General features: G+C 42.1%; 1 pseudogene; it reads right to left on the reverse strand.

The window, feature by feature from the left end:
• Positions 1–1807: 1807 nt before the first annotated feature.
• Positions 1808–7081, reverse strand: LOC117441772 (uncharacterized; annotated as a pseudogene).
• Between the last annotated feature and the right edge of the window lie 3204 nt (positions 7082–10285).

The following is a 10285-nucleotide window of genomic DNA, read 5'->3' on the forward strand; positions in this document are numbered from 1 at the left end:
TGGTTCCCCTTTTTAAAAAGGGGGATCAGAGGGTGTGTGCCAATTACAGAGGCATCACACTACTCAGCCTCCCCGGGAAAGTTTACTCCAAGGTACTCGAAAGGAGGGTCAGGCCGATTGTCGAACCTCAGATTGAGGAGGAACAATGCGGATCAGCTTTTTACTCTCGCAAGGATCCTGGAGGGGGCCTGGGAGTACACTTATCCGGTCTACATGTGTTTTGTAGACTTGGAGAAGGTGTATGACCGAGTTCCCAGGGAGTTACTGTGGGAGGTGCTGCGGGAGTATGGGGTGAGGGGGTCTCTAATCAGGGCCATCCAATCTCTGTACTCCCAAAGCGAGAGCTGTGTCCGGGTCCTCGGCAGTAAGTCGGACCCATTTCCGGTGAGGGTTGGCCTCCGCCAGGGCTGCGCTTTGTCACCAATCCTGTTTGTAATATACATGGATCGGATTTCGAGGCGTAGTCGTGGGGGAGGGGGTCTGCAGTTCGGTGGACTAAGGATTGCACCACTGCTTTTTGCAGATGATGTGGTTCTAATGGCTTCATCGGTCTGCGACCTTCAGCACTCACTGGATCGGTTCGCAACCGAGTGTGAAACGGCTGGGATGAGGATCAGCACCCATGGCCATGGTTCTCAGCAGGAAACCGATGGACTGTCCACTCCAAGTAGGGAATGAGTCCTTACCCCAAGTGAAGGAGTTCAAGTATCTCGGGGGCTTGTTCTCGAGTGAGGGAACAATGGAGCGTGAGATGGGCCGAAGGGAGCTGAGCCAGAAGGCAAAGCTCTCTGTCTACCGGGCCATTTTCGTTCCTACCCTCACCTATGGTCATGAAGGATGGGTCATGACCGAAAGAACGAGATCGCGGATACAAGCGGCCGAGATGGGTCTTCTCAGCCGGGTGGCTGGTGTCTCCCTTAGGGATAAGGTGAGAAGTTCGGTCATCAGGGAGGGACTCGGAGTTGAGCCGCTCCTCCTTCGCGTCGAAAGGAGCCAGTTGAGGTGGTTCGGGCACCTAGTTAGGATGCCACCTGGGCAACACACTCACTCCCTAAGCGTCCAATAGCGACGTTTGGTCAGTGTCCGTGGCGTCCAATTGTGACGCTCCTAGGCTCCTTCAGCGTCATAAAGGGCCGCAAATAGCTTTCAACTGATTGCAATGTATTCCCATCTGCGTCGGGATTTGACGCTCATGGAAGCACGGCATTCGTTTATGTCGGCTGCCCTTAAAGGCAATGTGAGCGTCCATTCCCATTGGATAACGGAGAATTGTACACCCGAAAGTATTCCTCTTACTGTCGATTGATTTTACAGTGATATCTGCACTACTCATCGACAAAAAAAAAACACCAGATTATCCTTGTTAATTACACAACATTGATTGGTTTAAAGTGTGTGCAATGCTTTTGTATTTTCCCCCTTCGATCCGGAGAAACAAATATTTTTTCTGAGTAAAGGATGGCAAAAGACACTACACTACCCAGAATCCCCAGCTATCGGTTGGGATTATATCTCTTCGCTGGCCTGGGAGCGCCTTGGGATCCCCCAGTCAGAGCTGGTTGATGTCGCCAGGGAAAGAAAGCTTGGGGCTCTCTGCTGGAACCGCTACCCCCGCGACCCGACCACGGATAAGCGGGAGAAGATGGATGGATCATTGCTACATATGTTGATGCTTCTCTGCATTTTCTTGAAATTATGAGGGTACTGGTTGACGCAGAACCTGCTTTCATTAATATGTCCCTTAAAATTGACCACAGAAGATGCAATACATTGATAAAAGCGACTATATAAATAAATGTGGCATTTTTTTAAAATGTGTTTATTTTTTTCACAATACACGAGTCGTTACTGTCATCCATCAATATAAAAGGCAGTACAGTACATTCATTGATAAAACTGTTCCCCTGGTCCCAAACAAAACAATGAACACAATTACATAAGGTGCAAATGACAAAATGTAAACACTTGTAGAACATATTCAAAGGTTAGACAGAATAATAGCCCCAGAGGAGATCTGCCTTTGGCGTGTTGAGTCGGTGCTTCTTCGCTCTGCAAAACAAGTAAAGATTACCAACTGCACATCCAGATCGACTACATTTGTTCAGACTCGGTCACTTACCCTTTTTTACACCTGCAGGTCTTGAGTAGCTCTGACCTGGAGGATGCACACACTGGCCCCTGCAGGGAGCATCTGCCTGGCTGCTTGTGTCACAAATCACTGCATCACAGTGGACATAGCTCTGTGGACAGACAGGATGATTTATTGCACATGGCTACATGCAGCAGTGGCCAAAAGACTCCAGATTTGGATTTACAAGTCTTACCTGGTCTTTCAGAACCTCGTCATCTTTAGTGAAAGTGAACATCTTTACAGAGAAGCGCTTGATGTGGGACGGGACTAAAACTCTGGAGTCACTCACAACGGGATGGAAAATTGTTGCATAGCTGTCATTGCGATTCTCACAGCTAGTAAAGGAATTTGAAAGTTAATAAAGCAGCAGTTAAACAAATGAAATGAGTAGTTAGTAGTTAGTTTTGCACAACATTACCTGTCCACAATGATGTCCCAGCTTGGCAGAGATGTCCTATCTTCATAAAGGGTTGCCCAACAGTTCTCAGCAATGAGTTCCAAGTGCGGATCGGTAGAATGCATCAGCTCCACCTCAAAATACAGAGGCTGCTGCAGATATTTCACCACTGGATAATCCTCTGCTTGGTAGAAGAGCTCGTAGGATGGATCTGCAGGAGAAGAGTCCCGTTAGAGACAGGAGGCCTGGACATTTACAGCTTCATGTCATTTCAAACCTTTATTTAATCAGATTGGTCCCTTAAGATCATAGATCTCTTTTTCAACGGAGACCTGCAAACAGTGTTTTGTATGCATGAACAAGATGTTGTAAAATTCCACCATGCCTTGGGAAAGCCTCATCTGCACCATCAGCTGCCCGGTGCCGATCTCTGCAGCGGGCTCATAGGTTCTTGGTTTAGCGCTGAAGGCAACAGTCTGAGTCTCATTGACCACATAGAAGCAGGAAATGGTTTGCCTATTAGGGGAAAAAAAATATATAAATGCATACATTGAAGGTGTTCATCTCCAATTATACAGAATCAAATATTTTACCTGTAATCAGGATCAACTGGTGATGTGTTGGCTGCTCCTTTGGCATTGTTGTAAGACAGGCGGATCTCATTTTCATACATCATGTAGTTGTCAAAGAACTATTTAACAACAAAACGCATTAACATTTGACAAAAAACCCTTTTGATATTTAAATGCGATTCACACTCACCGTTCTGGTGGTTCCACAGGTATCCACACTGAAGGAGAAATATGCAACGCGATCGTCGCTGAACTGTGGTGTGCAGGACTGGTCCTTTAGCGTCAGCTGACTTGGCTTCAGATTACGAGTCGATTCAACCTTCACAGCAACAGCGGTCATTGTGCCATTGGGGTGGCACTCTGGACGAAGAAGCAGGCAATGTGTAAAGCAACACAAATCCATCAATTAAAGCAGCAAATATACTTACATGTTACATCTTACCTGTTGCTTTCAAGGGGAAGTAGCAAGCCAGATAGAGATCAGCAAGCACCCAGTCGTTTGCACGATCCAACAGAAGCAGGTCAATTCTGGATTTGACTGATTCTGCAGTGAGCAGCTGTGGAAAAGAAAGTAAAGTTAGCCAATTCAGAAGATCTATGGTGGGATTTTGTAGTTTTGACATACCTCGAAAACAGCGTCCTTGGCAGTGTATGGCAGAATGAGGCTGAGGTCTGTGCCGTTCTCATAGATATTGTAGTCTTCAGCCATCTCAGCCGTCAGCTCTCGAGGTCCAACGATAGCCTTGAAATTAGAGCCGTGACTCCCAAACTTCACGCTGATGTAAAACTGGTTCTGGTCACAGGTGCCAGCCATGATGGGTAGCACTAGAGCAGCAAAACATGCATTATCCATTTGATTGTGTAGCTTTTACTCTTATATATATATATATATATATATGTTTGATTTAATTTTAGAAAACACAATTTGCATGAAGATATTGTCAAAAGCAAATTCAATATGATCTCACCAACATCCTGCAGAGAGGCCCGCAGGTCGACCGGGAGAGCAAAAGGAGTTTCTTCAGGCAGGACGATCAACCCAAAGATCAGAGGGAGGAAGTAGGATGTAACCAAGCGCTCAGGATTCTGCAACAAATGAAATAAAAGCTCAGCAACACTGAAAATATGTTGGTACAAAGTGATATTTTGAATCTATAATGTCATACATGTTTTAAGACAACATCGGCATCAAAGGGCACTTGAAGAGAGAAGCTCTTGGAGCCATTAGCCAAGCTGTGTTCCTGGACTGTGAAGCCTTTGGCATTGCTCTCCTCAACAGTGAGGACCCCGGTGGAGAAGGTGATGTTCCTCAGCTCAACGTCATGGAGGAAGGTTCCCAAGAGAACGCTGAACACCCGAGTCTCTGGGACAGTGTCTGAGGAACAGAAAGTGGCAGGTTTACACCTTCTAAACCAGCCTCAACATTGATAGAGAAAAATTTAGTAGTTGGATTGAGTGCCATTTAAAAAAACAAAAAAGTGCCCTTTGTAAGCAAAAGTAGATTTTGTACTTGGCTTCAAATCCCATCCAAACACACCATTTTGCAAAAACTGAAGACTTTATTTAATGGGTTTAGCAGTCTTTAGGATATATCCGAGCAAGCCCGAGTTCAAATGTCCTTTTTTTCATACCTACTAGAAAATGTGACTTACCATCCTGGATTTGGGGAGATTGAGGCATCAGAGGGGTCATGATGGGGAACAAAACCTTGTATCTGGTATCATCTTGGGTGTCATCTTCTCTCCACAGTACCTCAAGCATGGGCTCCACAAAGTAGGTGATGTGGTACTGGTAATCTGGGGCATGGCTCTGCAATAATGCATGGCATTTCAATAAAACATGCAAATGCACTAGTGACTCTTGCATTTCTAATCTAGAGATTTCCAACCTTGTAGTAACCATCAGGCGAGCCCACTGGGATCTCGACGACGATGTGGAAGTCTGTGGTGCTCAGTGTGTACCCCCGTGCGGCCATCTGAGATCTATCAAGCCTCTGCCCGTTGATTCCCATGTGCATTTCTGAGACTGTAATTCTGCCGTCCAACAGAGGAGTCACACGGCGAGGTACGTGCCAAGAGATCATATCCTCGGTGAAGAGGACGCCACCTGTTAATGACAAAATGGAGCTGTTGAGGTTAACTGTGCAACAATTAAGCTTACTGTGAATGCAATATGTTGCTCAGGACTCACCTTTGGGACAAGCAGCTGCCAAGTTCACTACATTCAGACCCTGTGGTGCCATGTAGTAGGCGCTCACCCTGAAAACTTCCATGGGGACTCCAGCCACCTAAAGAGAGGAGAGGTTTAATATAATTGACAAGGAGGGAAAGGAAATAAACACTGTATCGGAGTGTGTTGCTTACATCCTCTGAATAAGTCTCTGCTGTATTGTACGGGCTTCGCATAACCAGACGACTAGAGGTAGTTTTGGCAGCGTAGCCGGCTTGTTCAGCCTCTTGCAACACCATGGCCACTGGTTCTGGGGTGTAAAACGTCATCTTCCAGATATCTTGTGATGCACCAGAGGCCTACAGGAAAGAACAGATAATAATTAAATCCTCATTGGTGTAGGGAGGAATTAAACTGTAGTATCTGAACAGTTTAATTAAACATACTTCAAGCTTGGCGTTGAGCTTCTCGTCTTTACCATCCCGAGTCTGACCCTTAGCTTCAGCATCAAGGTTAGCCATGTGGTGCGAAACCTAAAACAGAAAATGGTGGTTTTAGCAGTCGTTTCCATACACACAAGATGGTGGACTCATCAATATAAAGATGACCTACTTCCATGTAGTTCCTGTCGCAGAGGATCTCCCTGGAGGCCCAGCGAGTGTAGCTGCAAGTCTGAGACACATCATGACTGACCACGTCTGATGGATTCTCGCCGTACATCTTAAGTCTCAAGCCAACGTTAAATGTAGCATCATCCTATAAATATATAAAAAAAACTAAATTAAGTGAAACTCCCCAATATTCTTTGGTTCCAGCTTCTTTGTCATTTAAAATGTAATATCCTTGCCTTCAGGGACACATTTGAAGTCTAAATGGATATTTGTGTATGTAACAAACAAGTCAAGAAAGTCTAGTAGATTAATAGAGGAATACAGTTTTGAGTGGAGCAGTGCTAATATTTTAGGGATGTACCAAACAAAAAGGGAAATGTACTTTGGGTCTTTTAACGGTAAGGGGTTACAAATAAATTCAGGGAAATACAAAAATGGGAGCAACCATGCGTTTGTTGAGCCATTAATTCAGTCACTTGAGACAGAATTAGCACAGCTAAACTTGGTAGAAAATTACATTGAATGCTGTTAAACCACTTTAGCTCAAAACAAACCTTGTTGTCCACAAAGCAGCCCATCAGGGAGGTGTAGATTCTGGTGTTACCCCACGGGTCAGACTCCATGCTGTATCCACACTGAGCAGCCATGCTAGGTGTTAACAAAATGTGCTTGGTGCCATCTGAGGGGAGACAATAAGCTTTGTCAGGGACCCCTTTCCTCAGTGATGAACCAATCAGCTGCATTATTAGCAGTTAATACTTACTGATAGCCTCCACCTCAAGCTGGTTTCCCACTGCTAAAGCCTTGTCCAACGACAGTCTCATTACATTTGCGGCACAGTCAGACCTTAACCCACTGCCTGTTAAAAGAAAAGGCTTGTGAGGAGAATGTAAAACCGACTTAATATGCTGTGTAAAATGACTTGATGAGAATTGAAGCTTACTTGACTGCAAATATAGCTTCAAATTAGGACCTGGCTTGACCCAAGATGATAGCTGCAGCCGTCCATAACAAACTTGAACACATAAAACACATCATTTAGAGACAATTAAGTACACACATAGAAAGAAATGTACAAGAAATGTAACTTACATGTTCCCAAGCCTCAGCATGTTGCAGTTTGTAAGCAGTAAAACCAAAAAGAATACAGTCAGTATCAGAGCTTGTCCAGCACACCTTCCAACAAAAACACAAGTCTAAAAGGAAGGGGACTGGATGATTAACTGAGACATCAGCAGCTGCTTTATATTCCACTTAATGACAAAGCACAGGTGAGGCTTGTTAAGGATTCTCCACACACACACACACACACACACACACACACACACACACCAACCCAGTCTCACGGCATTTCGTGTTCACCAACACGAGTTTTAATCTATTGATTCGTGTTCACCAACACGATTTGCCCCTTTTTTTCGTGTTACACAGCACGATTTTAAAAGCAATGTATTTCTACTGCCTGCAGCACGTCTTTTTCTCCGGTCGGGTCGTGGGAGACCGGAAGCTGTGTGGTTCATAAAAACATGTTCTTACTCAATATCAAGCCACAATTATTGCTTTTATTTAAATCGTATAATTCGGACTTTTTTGCCGTCTGTGAGGAAAATAAATGGGCTCAGAGCTCAGGATACTGAAATCTGTATTTTTAAATATTTGTTCCTTCTAATTTGTTATTCTTTCAAAATAACACACTGTTATTTACTCACACAATAACACAACAATTATCCTTGCTTTTATTTATTGGTTTAATTCCATAATCTCGGGCTTTTTTGGTGTCCGTCAGGAACTGAATTTCAAAATAAAAATAACCGGAAACAGACGTAGGCCTATAAGGGACATTTCGAGCATCATTGCGATTGTCAACATTTCTGAGTTTAGGATGGTCGAAGACACTACACTACCCATAATCCCCAGCTATCATTTAGGACTACAGTCCCCGTAAGGTTACGCAGAGCGTCAAACAGCTGTTTGAAATGGAACGAAATCACGCCAGACTATCCAAAACTGGAATCGAACACCCCCCCAGAACTACACATGCTGTCTATTGTGTTTCTCAAAATGTTCTATAGGACGTCTCTACTGAACGTTTTCGTTTTTCCCACAATTAAAAGTTGCCAGTATTAAACACATTGGTGTTATCAAATGTAAAACATATAATTAATAAATGGGTGAAAATCGCTTGTGTCCATAATGCACAGCATTAATATATACCCACATGACAGCTCATTGCTACTTTGTAATTCTACTCCACTACAATTCAGAGGTTAACCTGGTATTTTTACCCCACTACATTTATTTGAGTTACTTTGCAGATTCTGATTAATTATGTGAAATATAAACAACCCTTAAATCAGACTTTAGTTACACCTGAGTAAAATTCAGTATCTGCAATTGACATGAATGGAAACAAGTAATAAAGTATATTCATTACTCGTTATTCTCTACTAATAGTTGATTAAGACTGTATATTATGGCTTCTTTTGCACATCCCTTTTAAGATTTCAAAGGTTTATTGACATATCATACACACTACGGTGTAGTTATGCAATGAATGAAAAACTTGGGTCACAGGTTCCTCAACAGTGCATTACAAGACATCTATCAATATGTGTGTACCTCCCACCATTAAGTGTCATATTCTTCAGATTTCTTATTCTATCTACATACATAAGAGTATAATTAATGTGTATAATATCATTGCAGGTCTCCTTGAAAAAGAGATCTATGATCTCAATGGGACCAATCTGGTTAAATAAAGGTTTGAAATGAAATGAAAATCAGTTAAAAATAAGTGCTTCAACATAGTTAACATTGCAGAAAGCAATATATTAGACGTTAAGTACTTTGTCAGGCTTAATATTATCTGTAGATAGATACCCCAAAGACCTTAATCTGTTATTAATGTTTAAATAAAGGTTAATTCCGTTTTTTCTGTTTTGCACCTCCTCCTATTAATATCTTTGTACATCCTGCACTAAACTGTTTTATTGTAGAGATCACTTATAGTATCTTCTTGATTTGTATATTCTATATTTCTATATTTATACTTTCCCCCTATGAAAAGTATGTCACTCTTAATATCTTTTTAATCAAATATAACACATAAAAACAATAATTCAATAACGTGCTTTAACCACTAGGAGGTGCACACAAGGTACACACAGCCATAATAACTTTGTATTATTAGTGTGTATGTACAACATCTGAAGATGTATAGTTTTATGCATGCTTTCACATCATTTTACAGCATATTGCTATACTATTTCAGACTCAGTATTTACATTCTTACATTCAAAGAAAATCAGTAATATCTTTAAAAACCTACAGTCCTTTTCTATCAGCTGTGCACCGTTATGGTGTAAATATAACCTATCTATGAATTAGATCAATGTAAAAGTCAGCCGAATTAGTGTTGATACTGCAAGGAGACGTATTGTGTGAAGAGAAATTGAAGATGTTGTTTAAATTGTTGATATATTTATGATCCCACGTCAAGTATTCAGTTTCGGTGGCATTTCTTCCAGTTTTTCCAAAGGTCTTCTCATCAGGGCTCTCTAAATAAAGAACTACGGCAGATCTGTAATATGTAATGCAGCCGAACCGTGTATTACAATGCCGTTATGTGATGACTTTCAAAGAGAAAAAGCAAGAGCACTCGGAATTAAGTATTATTTTATTCTTTTAAAATGTTTTCCGGATTTCATATAATATAAACACCAAATCCCAGCATGCATTGCGGCTAACACATCCAATCAGCGAGCTTAAAACCATAGCTGAGGATCTTGGGTAATCGCTCGAAATGCCTACAGTACATCTGTTTTCGGTTATATTTATTTTGAAATTCAGTTCCTGACGGACGCCAAAAAAGCCCGAGATTATGGAATTAAACCAATAAATAAAGCAAGGATAATTGTGTGTTATTGCTGAGTAAATAACAGTGTGTTATTTTGAAAAGAATAACAAATTAGAAGAAAAAAAGATTTAAAAAATACAGATTTCAGTATCCTGAGGCTCTGAGCCCCATTTATTTTCCTCACAGACGGCAACAAAAGTCCGAAATTATACGATTTAAAATAAAAGCAATAACTGTGGCTTGATATTGAGTAAGAACATGTTTTTATGAACCACACAGCTTCCGGTCTTCCTCACCCGACCGGAGAAAAAGACGTGCTGCAGCCTGCAGGCAGAACACATTACCAGTAGAAATACACGCTTTTAAAATCGTGCTGTGCAACACGAAAAAAAAGGGGCAAATCGTGTTGGTGAACACGAATCAATAGATTAAAAATCGTGTTGGTGAACACGAAATGCCGTGAGACTGGGTTGCACACACACACACACACACACAAACACACACACACACACCACACACACACACACACACACACACACACACACACAC

The sequence above is a fragment of the Pseudochaenichthys georgianus genome, unplaced genomic scaffold, assembly GCF_902827115.2.
Source record: "Pseudochaenichthys georgianus unplaced genomic scaffold, fPseGeo1.2 scaffold_1978_arrow_ctg1, whole genome shotgun sequence".
In the NCBI taxonomy this organism is placed as follows: Eukaryota; Metazoa; Chordata; class Actinopteri; order Perciformes; family Channichthyidae; genus Pseudochaenichthys; species Pseudochaenichthys georgianus.